Source organism: Phacochoerus africanus, chromosome 8, assembly GCF_016906955.1.
Source record: "Phacochoerus africanus isolate WHEZ1 chromosome 8, ROS_Pafr_v1, whole genome shotgun sequence".
In the NCBI taxonomy this organism is placed as follows: Eukaryota; Metazoa; Chordata; class Mammalia; order Artiodactyla; family Suidae; genus Phacochoerus; species Phacochoerus africanus.
In genome coordinates, this window is record NC_062551.1 from 55,364,956 (window position 1) to 55,377,713 (window position 12,758).

At 61.3% G+C, this 12,758-nt stretch overlaps 1 protein-coding gene across 2 annotated transcripts in view; it reads right to left on the reverse strand.

Annotated features, from left to right (window-relative positions):
• LRRC4B (leucine rich repeat containing 4B) overlaps positions 1-10,111 on the reverse strand; it is a 44,010-nt gene extending 33,899 nt beyond the window's left edge. Inside the window, exon 1 of one of the 2 annotated variants that reach the window (XM_047792244.1) lies at positions 9,627-10,111. The gene's annotated coding sequence lies outside the window, so the exon portion shown is untranslated. Of the gene's footprint in view, positions 1-156; positions 211-9,626 lie in introns of those variants that run through there. The other variant, XM_047792242.1, reaches the window with a different exon arrangement.
• Between the last annotated feature and the right edge of the window lie 2,647 nt (positions 10,112-12,758).

Here is a 12,758-nt window from a genome sequence, read left to right on the forward strand (position 1 = left end):
CCATTCTGGCCTCGGTTTCAATGTCACCTCCCGGGAAATTTCTTTGCGACCCACCACCGCCTCCGAGCCCGCCCCTTACACCTCATCTCCTTTCCTTCACGGCTGTCGCCTGGCCTGCCCGACGTGCCCTGACGGATAGCTATCGGTTCTGCTTACCCGCGGCCCCCTCACTGGAAGGTGAGCTCCCCAGGTAGGGGGTTTGACCGGCGCGCTCCCGCTGCATCCCGGGTGCCTAGGACCCGCCCCGCCACCACGGCGCCTCAGCAGGGCTCGCGCAATGAAGGAGGGGGCGAGCGCCCCCTGCCGTCGGGTTCTCTGCCGGCTCCGGACACGCAGGGGCCAAGGAGACCTGCCCGTCTTCGAGGTGTCCGTGGTCCCGACGAGGGACTACGAAGGCTGGGACCGGGTGAGCATGGGGTGGAGGCCCTGGAACATCTCGGAGGGGCACCGCCCCTGGCCCGGAGGAGGTGGCGACGAAGCCGAGAGCTCAAGGACCAGCGCGAAGCATGCGGGTGAAGAAAAGCGCGTCAGGATTGGAAGCCGGAGAGGCGAAGGGGAGTGGGGATCTGCAGCGTCCAGCTCCGTTACAAAGACGTCCTGCCGCCGCAGCGCGCTGAGAGGCGAGGATGTTGGCCGCTGGGGGTTGGGGGCTGTGACAGGGGAGCCCTCTGAGTGTGGACTCTTGGGAGAGACTGGAGGCTGGGGAGGAGCTGAACTCTGGGGCCTGGGCCACAGGGATGGAGGGGAGGAAAAGAATGAAAAGATACAGCCGCTGTGCAAAAGTGGCAGCACTTGGAGATACAGGTGAGGCAGAGGGAGGAGCCAGGCTCTTCTTAAAGATCTAGGGGTCAAATTCTTCAAGCCGGAAAAGGGGAGAGGGAGGGATGGAGGCTGGGGGGAGAAGGAGGGAGCAGCTGCTGGACGCAGGACCCCTCAATCCCAGTCTTTGCTGGTAGGTGGCACCCTGGCTCATGCCAGCACCTCGGATACTGTGGGGAGCAGTGGTGGAGGGACCTGCAGCCTGGCTGTCAGTCGCTGGCTGGCTGTGCCGCCTTGGGGCAGCCCCTCCCCGCTCTGGGCTCCCGCTGTCCCTTCTAAGCTGGGACACTGGTGACAGTCAGAGTGCACAGGGCTGTGGCAAGGGGGCCCGGAAGAGGGTCTGGCCAGCAGGTGACCAGCAAGTATGAGCTGGGCCTCTAGGCCCTGCTGCTAAGTGGAGAAAGAAGCCAACCCTGTCCGCGTGGGTCCTGGCTGCCAGGTTTCCGCTGGGAACACGCACCCTGCTGTCGCACCCTGCTGTCCCGCATCTGAGAGAGGGACTTGATGACAGGTACCGCATGACAAAGGGCTGGGAGGACAGCAGCTGTGTGCCAGCTGGTGTGGCACCTGCAGTATTTGAGTGGGCCGCCTCCCTGGCCGCTGCCCCAGCCCTGGTAGAGGTGCTCCGTGCTGTCCAGGATGGTGGCCACTGAGTGCTGCCATGTGGTGAGTGTGACGGAGGAACTGAACGGAAGGTTTCCCTTAATCTAAAAGTTGAAGGCCACACGTGACTGCGGTGTTTGAACCACAGGTACGGCCATCCCAGTGCCTCCCAGCTCAGCCTTGGTCCTCCTTGGAACCAGTTCTGCCTGAGTCCCAAAAACTTGGACTCCTTCAGCTCAGACGCCCTGCCCAGCCACCCCTGCAGGGCTCTTTTGTATTCTGGAAGGATTTTGGAGGAGATCAAAGCCGGAGAGGTAATGTGAGGGTGAGGCACCCAAGAGCCAGCCCGGCTTTGCCTGTCACACGAGGCCTACTCCTGGCCAGGCCTGGAGTGGGGGTGCCGTGGGCCCACAGGGGAGGACCCACCGCAGCCCCACTTCACAGAAGGGCCTGCTGAGGTGCAGTGAGGTCCTGAGCCCTTGGTGTACCCGCAAACACCCGCTCCCAGGCAGGAGCCAAGATGGAAAGAAGCTGAACCTCCAGGTTTCTGTGTGACTCTGGGAGGTGGGGGCGGCCTAACAGTGCTGCTGGATTCAATCTGCCCGGGAGACCTAGGACCTCGCCTGGTGGTTTTCAAACAGCGGTCATTGCCAAGGCTCTGCAGGGGTGCACAGGGGTGAGTTTGCAGGCAGGGAGGGCCCTGGTGCCAACCAGCTTGACTGTGGCCTCCCTCACCCCTGCTCCCCTTGCTTCTCCCTGGAAGGGCAATGCTGCATCTATTTTCCATCTCAGGGTGTGCAGAATTTGCATCCCCCCACTTTTTGTAGGGCCGAACCTGAGGCATATAGAAGTTCCTGGACTAGGGGCTGAATTGGAGCAGCAGCTGCCAGCCTACACCACAGCTCACAGCAACGCCGGATCCTTAACCCACTGAGCGAGGCCAGGGATAGAACCCACGTCCACATGGATAGTAGTTGGGTTCTTACCCTGCTGAGCAACAACGGGAACTCTGAACTATTGCATTTGTGTGTGTGTGTGTGTCTTTTTAGGGCCACACGTGTGTCACATGGAGGTTACCAGGCTAGGGGTCAAATCCGAGCTACAGCTGTCAGCCTATGCCACAGCCGCAGCAATGCGGCAACAGCTTGCGGCAACACCAGATCGCCAACCCGCTGAGGGAGGCCAGGAATCGAACCCGCGTCCTCATGGATACTAGTCGGGTTCATTACCTCTGAGCCACGATGGGAACTCCCAACTGTCTTTTTAAAAGAGGCTTCTGCTAAAAGTAACCGAAAGTTGAAAACTCGATGCACAGGAGCAGAGCTCCTCAGCCAGCAGGGTGCGTCCGGATCAGCTGGGGCTTTGCAGGGGTGCAGATTCCGATTTGGGGGTGGATCCAGCGCAGGGCTGAGATCTGGCATGTCCCCTGGAGCAAGGGGCTGAGGGTCCCTAACTGTGCATCCCACATGCCATTTTTGGGTGAATCATGAACCGCCCCCCCGTGGGGGGGGCAGGCCTGGGTCAGACGCTTGCGCAGGCCACAGTTCCCAGCCTGGGGCCTTGGAAGGGGGACACTGCCTCCCGGGCCTCAGTTGGCTCATCTGTAAAATGTGGAAAATAGCTCGTTGACCTAGAATGTCAGTGGTCCAGGATCTGTGATAGGCTGAGCACGGGGCCCCAGGAGAGTTCTGTGACTGTGACTACCTCCTCCTCTTGGATGTCGTCACGCCGTTGCTCTAGGAAGCATGGGCAAGTGGGAAGGGCATGGTGCCAGGGAGCCCTGGGCTTACCCTCGGACTTGCCACTTTCTCCCCGGGTCCCTCCCTGCCCCATCCGGGCTCTGTCAGTGAAGGTAACCACACGACACGTAGCTGCTGCGCTTGGGCGACAGTGATGGCCTTAATAAATCATTAACAACAGCATTTATTCTCAGAGTCACGAGAACAAATCTTTTCTGTGACTCTGTCCCCCAGCCCCCATATGTGCATCCAGCATCTCTGGCTGGATCAAAAACACCCATTTAGGAGTTCCTGTTGTGGCTCAGTGGGTTAAGAACCTAACTAGTATCCATGAGTGGGCTGGTTTGATCTCGGGCTTTGCTCTGTGGGTTAAGGATCTGGCATTGCCGTGAGCTGTGGTGTAGGTCACAGATGTGGCTTGGATCCAGTGTGGCTGTGGCTGTGGCTGTGATATAAGCCGGCAGCTGCAGCTCCGATTCAACCTCTAGCCTGGGAACTTCCATATGCTGCAGGTGCCGCCCAAAAACAAACAAACAAAAACCCAAACCAAAAAAATCACCCATTTACCACTGGGTGGGGGCCCGCAGAATCACCTGAGGGGTCTGTGGCGCCCGTCCCCAACCCCAGCCGGACACCTCACCTTGGTGAGGAAACTCCACCATGAGGACAGGCCTGGGTGTGTCCCCTCTCCTCTGGGGTTCGAAGGGCCTACAGTGGATGGAGAAGCCAGGAACCTATGAGTTGCAGGACCTCCGGTGTCTCTTTTAAAGTCTAACCTCTGAGTCTATTATTATGAACAATGGAATTACTGGTATCATTAACGATCCTAATCTCCACTTGGAGGGTCTGATGGGCCAACACACTGCCCTCTCCGGGTCTCGCTTTCCCCTCTGGAAAGTAGTAGTCTGGGCTGGGGGAGGCAGTGTGCAGAGTGGCCCGTGCCTGGGTTTGCAGTCTCAGCCCTGCCACTTCTAGCTTGGACACCTCATCTCTCCCGGCCTCGGTTCCCCCTTTTATCAAACTAGGGATGCCTCCCTTGAAGGACTCCAAAACAAAGCCACATGGCCCAGGGTAAGCTCTCAGTGCATGCCAGCTCTTTTTTTTTTAATTTGGCCTTACTTTTTGTGCAGAAGTATGGGGGCCAGGGATGGAACCTGCACCACAGCAGTGACCATGCTGGATTGTTAACCTTTTGAGCCACCAGGGAGCTCCTGGACATCAGTGTCCATGCTTATCTCTAGCCCTGCATTTCAGGGCTCCAGGCAAGAGGATGGCAAACCTCTGTGTTTATGGCCTGGGGTCGCCCCGCTGGGAAAGTTAGGGCTGCGACTGCTTTCTGATCTTTGTCGAGGTGTTTGAACAAGAGCTCCGGGGCCTAAGCTCCACACCTTGGACAGGAGCAAGGGCTGAGGGGTTCATGGGGACACAACTGAGCAGGAAGGGAGTGGCCTGAGTCGCTGCCCCAGCCCCACCTGGCTCCCTCTCTCCTCCTTGTTTGGGTCTTACACAGGCTTCTCAAGTCCCTCACCAGCACCCAGCGTCCTCACTCTCCGCAGGCCTACACCCGGGGTGGACCCCTGCCGGCAGGGCCCCCACCAGCCCATCTCCCTGGCCTGGGATGCAGCCCCTCCCCTCTGCCTGCCATGACAACAGTGGAAAGTAGGTTTCCAGGCAACAAGGGGGCATCCTGCCACTCTTTTTTTTTTTTTGTCTTTTTAGGGCCGCACCCACAGCATATGGAGGTTCCCAGGCTAGGGTTCAAATCAGAGCTACAGCTGCCAGCCTACACCACAGCCACAGCAACGTGGGATCCAAGCCGTTGTCTGTGATCTATACCACAGCTCACAGCAATGCCAGATCCTTAACCCACTGAGCGAGGCCAGGGATCGAACCTGCAACCTCATGGTTCCTAGTTGGATTCATTTCCACTGCGCCACGGCAGGAACTCCAGTGTCACTCTTTCTACTGTCTTGCCACCCCCCTGTCTGGCAAAGCCACCCCACTCTCAGGGACTGGGGAGAGAAAGGAAAGGAAGTTTCTCCCCAGCAGGGGTGAAGTGTCCCTAAATTCAGGGATGAGGAGGCTGTCTACTTCCTGCCAGAGAGGAAACATTCTCCCTACAAGGGTGATGGTGGAGGAACCAATGCTGGGGCTGAGCCCTGTCACAGCACAAAGGGGACCCTTGTTATCTGCACCCTGACCTGGAGGTGAGACCAAATGGAGCCCATCCCTCCCCCGCTGGCACAGAGCCCCACCCCTGAGAGATCTGCACTGGGACCAGATGAACTTCCAGAAGTGTGCTTGCTCCCAACACACAAGGAAACCTGTCCCTGACTGCGGACTGCAATCTGACGGGGGCAGGGGGGGGGGGACGTGGGACAGGTGACAGCCAGCCAAGGATGGGCTGCAACATGGTAGGTCCATGCGACGCTGGCTCTAGACACCGCAAGGGACTGTGGCTGAGAAGAACTCATATGTGCTCGGCAGCCAGGTGGTCTTAAGCATCTTCCCACCCTTGGCGTGGCAGGGAGGCAGCCCCTGGTTCCAGGGAGGCTTGGAGCTGGGGCAAAATTTCCCCAGAGAATGATGGAGCAAGAGGCACTGGCCAAGAGCGCCCTTGTTAAAAGGGCTCAGATTCTGGAAGAAAATTAAGGGAAGGAGTGTGGAGAGAGTGCGGGGGTGGGTGGGTAGAGCCACTTGGAGAGTGAAAAGACGAGAAAATAGCAGAGGTGGAAAACTCAGCTGACTATAGCCACGAGCAGGCAAGACAGATGAAGATGAAATTGACGAAGCAGGTGAGAACAGTGCAGGGAGTGGTGGCTCTCTGGGCACCTGAGCACAGCCCACTGTTACCCCCGAGAGGTGGGGGATTTTTCCAAAGAAGCTGATAATCTGCATTTTGTGGATATATAATTGAATATAACATTCTGTTAGCTTCAGGTGTACAATGCAAGGTTTCGATATTTGCAAACTAATTACAACAAGCCTAGTTACAAATCACCGCGTGTAGTTACACATTTTTTTTTCTTGTGACAAGAATGGATTTTTATGTGAAATCACTCATTTTGAAAAAGAATTGGTGACACATTAAACACTTTGAAAGCACTGGGGGGAAATTGACCCTGGAGGTCCACAGGACAGCAGGGTAAGTCCTCAGCTGTGGGGAGAAAAGGAGGCGGGGCGGGAAGAGAAAGAAAGACCGACCAGAGGAGCTGGCCGAGGTGAGGGAGCAGAGGAGGAAAGCCTGTGCGGCTGAGTAGGGACGGAAAGAGAGGCAGTGACAGGGCGATGAGACCACGGGTGGCCAGAGGAGCCAAGACCAGAAGGCCAGGGGCTGGGGCTGGAGCTGGGGTGGGGTTTGGGGGGGAGGGCTCAGCCCCGGGGAGGGGGGAGGGCTCAGCCCCGGGGAGCGGGGAGAGAGTTGGGAGACGGAGGTCCAGGCGACACCTTAGGAGTGGTGGAGGAAGGGATGAAGGCTGGGAGGGATGAGGAAGAGGGGAGCAGCCATCCTAGCAAGAGACAGGTGAGCCCAGCGGGCGGGGAGGAGACAAGCCCGGGGAACCCGAAGAGGCTGTGAACCCAGCGCTTCCCCTCCCCTCCCCCTCCCAGCACCTCCACCTGGAGCCCTGCCTCTTTCCATGTGGCCTCGGTGCGCACCGGGTCCTGGCGCCCTGGCTCCATTTTCCGGAGGAGACGTGTCGCTGGCCCTCTGATACCTGGTGCCTTAATTCTGGGGGAGCCCTCTGACTCGGGGATCCCTCTCCCAACAGCTCCTAGGTGGCATGGAGGGCAGCTGCTGGGGTCCCTGTAGCGCACACGTGGGGCCTCCTCCCCTGGGCTCTGGGTTGGATCGTGGGCAGGGCTGTATGGGCAGCACCTGGGGCTGCATCTCCACAGCTCCGAGGCCACCTCCGTGTGTCTCTCTGTAGGTGTGAGGTCACTAGGCGACCATGTGTGAGGGCCTCTCTGGCCGGGGGTCTCGCCACCAGGTGCTGCCTTTGTCGCTCCCTCCGTGGCTCCCGCTGAGGGGCCCGCACGTCCAGGTCTTGCAGCCTCTGGAGTTTGTCACTGGGTCTGACTCCATGTCTGAGTCTCTGGCTGCCACTCATGCCCCTGAGTGTGTCCTGGTGTGTGTCTGCGCCTGTGCACAGACCCCCATCCCTCTCCGGAGCCGAGTGCCCTCGGCTCCTTCGAGCGGCACCCTGGGTCGTCGGCGACGCGGCCCTTGCCGTGTGAGCACGCTGTGCGGGCCCCTCCCTCTCCAGCTCGCCTTTCTTTCGGAAATGAGATGAGGGACTCTGCGCCCTCTGGCTCCATGGCGATGCGCCCTAAATGGTGTGTGTGTCGGCTGGGGTGTGGGTACCCTTCTCGCACTCTGGCCGCGCTTCTGCCTCCCCCGAAGGTCTCTCTCTCGCCTCTGGGCTGCTTCACTCTCTAGCCCTCTTTTTTGAGTGTGCGTCTGAACGCTCAAGGGCCAGGGTTAGAGGAGACCCAGGGCAGAGCGGGGGAAGGGGGGAAGGAGGAAAGGAGGCTTTGAGGCGCAGGTTGGAAGGAGAAAGGAGAGACCGAGAGGGAGGGGCTGGTCCTGGCCCTGGTTCGGGGGGCTAGTTTTTAGCGGGGAGAGGATGCTGCGCGCTGCCTGGACCCGGAGGGAAGCGACTCTGGCTACTCCCAGCTGCCGCCGGAGCCCCAGTTCCTGTCTGGCGGCTGCGCGGCCGGGACTTGGGATGTGAGGCGCATAGCAATGGGGCGCTGCGGAGGCGCCACTGCAGCTCCCAGCTGGGGAGGGGGTGGGGAGGGGGCCGAGGGGCAGCCCTGAGGCGCCCTCCCCCACGCCTGCCTCCCAGCTGGGCTCTCCCCCGGGGATTCCCCCACCCTGGGAACGTCTCTTCCAGAAAGTGCGGCCTGAGGCTGCAGGGCGCAGGCGGGGAGAAGGGACCGGCGCCCGCGAGGAGCAGCAGCCGTGGGGGCGGGGGGAGAGGGTGAAGATGGGAGTGGCAGCGCGAGGAGGGTAGGGGCGGGTGGGCGAGGGGGCATCAAGGGCCTCAGGACCCAGAGTCCCAGGGAGAGACTGGCCGGGGCCCCTGGCTCAGGAGAAGGAGGAGCCCATGGCTGTGAGGGGCCTGGAAATGTGGGTGGAACCCTGAGCAGAGCCTGGGCCTCGGGCTCCCCAGGAACGCTGGGGAGTTGGAAGAGGCAGAGGGTTAGAGAAGGAGAGCTTCCAGAAAGGAGGCCCCCTACGGCTGGGGGTCTGGAATTAGGAGACCCTAGGAAGTGAGTAGACAGGGATGGGGGGGTCTGAGTGAAGAAAGGTCACAGAAGGGGGTCCTGCGCAGAGAAGGACGGAAAAGAAAGAGACGGGGAGTGCCAGGGAGAAGCCCCACCTCCGTGCCCAGGCGAGGGTCCCAAGCAGAGAGGGGAGGAGATGAGGGGTCCTGAGAGGAACTGGGTAGGGACTGGGCGCTAGAGGAGAGAAGGGTTGAAGTTGGGGTCTCCCGGAGAAGGGATCAGGGAGGGCATGTTGGGGGGCGGGGAGTCAGAGATGGAGGGCAAGAGAGGCTCCTGAGGGGAAGGTGAGCTGCAGCTAGAAGGTCCTAGCAGAGCAGGTGTGACGGTGGGAAGGCTTTGGAGGGCGGCAAACGGGGGAGGGGAGCTCCCCGAGAGGAGAGGGTGAAGGCCGGTGGGAGGCGGGTAGTGGTCCCAGAGAGACACGTGCCCCAGGATAGACGGTCCCCGCAGCAGAATGGGGCCAAAGAAGGGGTCTTGGGAAGAGGGAGGGGCAGGGGTTCGGTCGCCCATCAGGAGAGGTTGGGGGGGGCCAGAGGAGAGGGGCTGAAGGTTGGGGAGGGGGTTGTTTCGTTTCCCAGTCACCCCCTCCATTTTCCCATTCTCACTTCCCAAACTCCCTGGTTCTCCCCAGTTGCCACGGCAACCGCTCCTGCCAGGCGCGGTCACCAAGGAAACCCCGTGCCCGCCTCTCCCCCCCTCCCCATCACTGGCGTGCCCCCCCCACCCCAAGCAGCCGCGGTGTGGAGGGTGGGAGGGGCAATGGGGGGGAAGGACTCGGACTCCCGCCCCAGAATGGGGGGGTCCAGACCTACAATCCGGCTAGCCACCACCCTTCGCCCCCCGCCGCAAGCTGACACCCTCTACCCCACAGCTGGATACGCAGCGACAGCCGACAGCCGGACGGATGTACATCCCCCTCCACCCCACCCCCCGCCACCATTCCTAGGCAGCAGCGACCCCCCAACACATAACTGGCCTGGGCCTGAGCACCCCCACCACACCGCCTCCCCCACCCGCTTCTGCTCTCCATCAGGCCCCGCCCACTGTCCTCTGCCGCCGCCCCCCCATCCCGGAGGAGGCCTAAGACCACTGACCCCTAATTAGAGAATGCCCCCCACTCCCCCACCCCATGGTTCCTCCTCCCGCCCCCGCCTGGGCCCTTCCGCGGCTACTCACAGCGAGGAAAGGGGCTCCTTCCGGGGGGCAGCATGCCCGGCCCGCGGGGGGAGGACCCCCCCAATGAGGCCAGGGATTTGGGGTGCGAGGCCCGCAGCGGGGAGACGCGGGGGGCGGGGCTGCGGCCGGGCCTGGGTCTCTCGCGGTCTCCCCCCTCCCCGGCTCCTGGATGGGGAGGGGGCTTCCGCAGAGGCAGCGATGGGGTTCGGGGGCCGCTCTGCCTCCTCGCTCGCCCGCCCGCCTGGAGCCCGGCCCGGCACCCTCGTCCGCCGGCCCGCCTTCCTTCTTGCCTTCCTTTCTTTCCTTCTTTCTTTCCTTGCTTCCTTCCTTCCAGCCTTCCTTCCTTCCTCCCTCCTCGGGCCGCCGGCGCCGCTCTCCCCCCACCCCACCCCCCCCAGGCCCCGGCCCCGGCCCCGGCCCCCGCCTCGGACGGTGCGGCAGCGACCGAGAGCAGCCGAGAGCGGCAGAGACGGGAGCGGAATACTGATGATGGAGGGGGAGCGGGAGGGAGGGGAGGGAGGGCGCCGGGAGGGGGGAGGCTGCCCGGGAAGGAACGGAGGGGGGAGAGGAGAGAAGGAGTGGAGGAAGGGGGGGAAGGGGAGGGAGGAGAAGGGTGAGGATAGGGGAGGGACGAGGGGTGGGGGGAGGGGAGCGGTAGGAGAGAGAGGGGGGAAGGAGGAGTAGAGGGAAGGAAAGAGGGGGAGGCAGGAGAGGGAGGGACCGAGGGCAGAGCGGGGAAGGCTGGAAGAGGGGAGCGGGAGGTGAGCGCGTCCTGGACAGGACGGGCGGCCAGGAGAAGAGGCACTCCGTGAATATTTGCGGGCTGAAAGCGGGCGGCGAGGGGGAGGCAGGGCCGGAGCGCTGGATGGAGGGGAAGCCGGGGAGCGGGAGGGGGTAGGCAGAGGGCTGGAAAGAGGGGCTGAAGGACAGCGATGGCTAGGGGGTCGGAGGAGGCCCAGGAAGGGGGCGGGGGGAGTGGGGGGAGAGAGGAGGGAGCGGGCCGGGGGAGCGGTGGAGAAGTTTTTGGGGTGAGGTGGGGAGAGGGAGGGAGGCACTGGCCGGACTGGGAGAAACAAAGCTGGACCGAGAGGACCGAAGGGAGGGGGACCGAGGGAGGGGGATGGGGGAGAGGGGAGCCAGGAGCCTGGGAGCCAGAGCTGTGGAGGCACAGGTATGGCGGCTGGAGCCTGAGAAGAACACCAAGGGCAAGCCTTGAACCTCCCCCCCCCCCCCGCCCCCCCGCCGCTCTGCAACGTGTGTGCGCTTATCACCCCCCCCCACCCCCGCTCCTTCAGCTCTGAACCAAGAGAGAAGGACTCTTACACCCATTTTCCAGATAAGGACCTTGGGTTCTCAGGGGAGCAAGGGCAGGACCCAGTCCAGAGTCCAGGGTCTGGACAGGGGTTCTGGAAGGAGCCAGAGAAGAGGTCGGGCCCTGGCAAGGAGCCTCTGATCCAGACCTATCATTGGGGGCACCTGGGGCGGGCAGAGGATGAGGCCCCACAGCCGCCCCCCCAGTTCTCTCACTTCCAGGTGTTGGTAGCAGGTGCTGGGGATACATTTAGAGTGTGAAGCCGGCGCTGCACCTTGGGTGCGGGGAGGCGGGGAGAGGATGCTGCGGCCTCAGAAAGGTCACCTTGTCCTACCCCTGCCCCATCAACTCCCCCTGTCCTGACCGTCAAAAGCTCTGGCAGCTAGGATGGGGGGCACGGGGAATTAGTGGACAAAGAAACCCAGAAGGGGCTGAAAGGAGGCTGAATTTCCTTCCAGGCAGGAATCTCACTTCTTTGTCCATCTCCCCCCCCACCCCCCAAGTCTGGCTACTGACTTTCCCCATGGAGGGGAGAGGAAAGATAAAGCTTCCTTCCCTCAGTGCCAAGGTCCCAAAGAGACTGCCTCCCTCTGCCCTTCTTCTAAGAGCCCCTCCCAAGTGTGTCCCCTTCAACCCCAGGGGCAGAAATGGGGCAAAGTGGGGGACAGTCTGGGATAGAGGGGGCTGCGAGGTGAGGAGGGACAGTGGGTCACATGTGGGTGCACACGAAGCAGCTGTGGGTGGAGGGTGGTTCAGGCCGAGAGGGGAGAGCCGCAGAGAGGGGAAACTGAGCAAGGGACAGAGGCACCAGGCCTGGGAGCAACAGGTGGGTTGTAGGGTGCTGGGTCCCCATCCCAGCGCTGTTGAAATCTGGTTTAGGAGATTGGAAGCAGGACTGCGTGCACGCCCCAGAGTGCAGTATAGGGCAGGCCCGAGGTCAGTGGTAAGTAACAGTAGTACTAACAGCCAGCATGTCCCGTGTGCTTGCTACGGTCAGAGGCTGTGCCAGGCACTTCCTGAACGTCTCGTTGACTCCTTAGTACCTGCCTGAACGGGACTTTTAGGGCTCTGAGCACCACTGGCACAGGTGGAGCTGGAGCTTGGGGAACCCCTTCTGTGCTCACCATTAACCCTTTGGTTTCTAGAGGGCAGCTGGGGAGAGGCCAGAGCAGGGAGGTAGAGAAGAATTTCCACATCTTACCCACTTGAGCACCTTCCTGGTCTGCTGGTCTGAACTTACTTCAGAGAAACAAAACACTCGCTCAGAAGACCAGGGCTGGTGGGGTGGTGGCAGGGGAGGCTTGAGGTGATGGCGAGGCCTCACAGAAGTGGGCAGGGCTTGGGTGTGCAGGGAAGCCTCCACCCCACCCCCTGCTGCCCATGGAGACCAGAGGCCTGGGGAGGGCAACAGGTTTGGCCTATTTGAAAGGGGAACTAAGACAGGTATGGCAGGACCAGACACAGGGAGAACAGAAAGGGAGGAGGAAGAGCCCAGATTAGCACAAACACAAAACCAAACCCTGATGCTACTGTCTGTCCCCTAAACTTTACCCTGAAGCTTAACTCAGGCAGCAGTCCTAAGCGAATTCAACCCTGATCCCTATTTTTGCGTTCATATTTTCTTTTTTTCTCTTTCTTTCCTTTTTTTTGGGGGGGGGGGCTTTTTAGGGCCCCACGCATGGCATATGGAGGTTCCCAGGCTGGGGGTCAAATCGGAGTTACAGCTGCCAGCCTACAGCACAGCCACAGCCGCATCAGATATGAGCTGCTTCTGCGACGTACAGCACAGCTCCTGGCAACGCCGGATCCTTAACCCACTG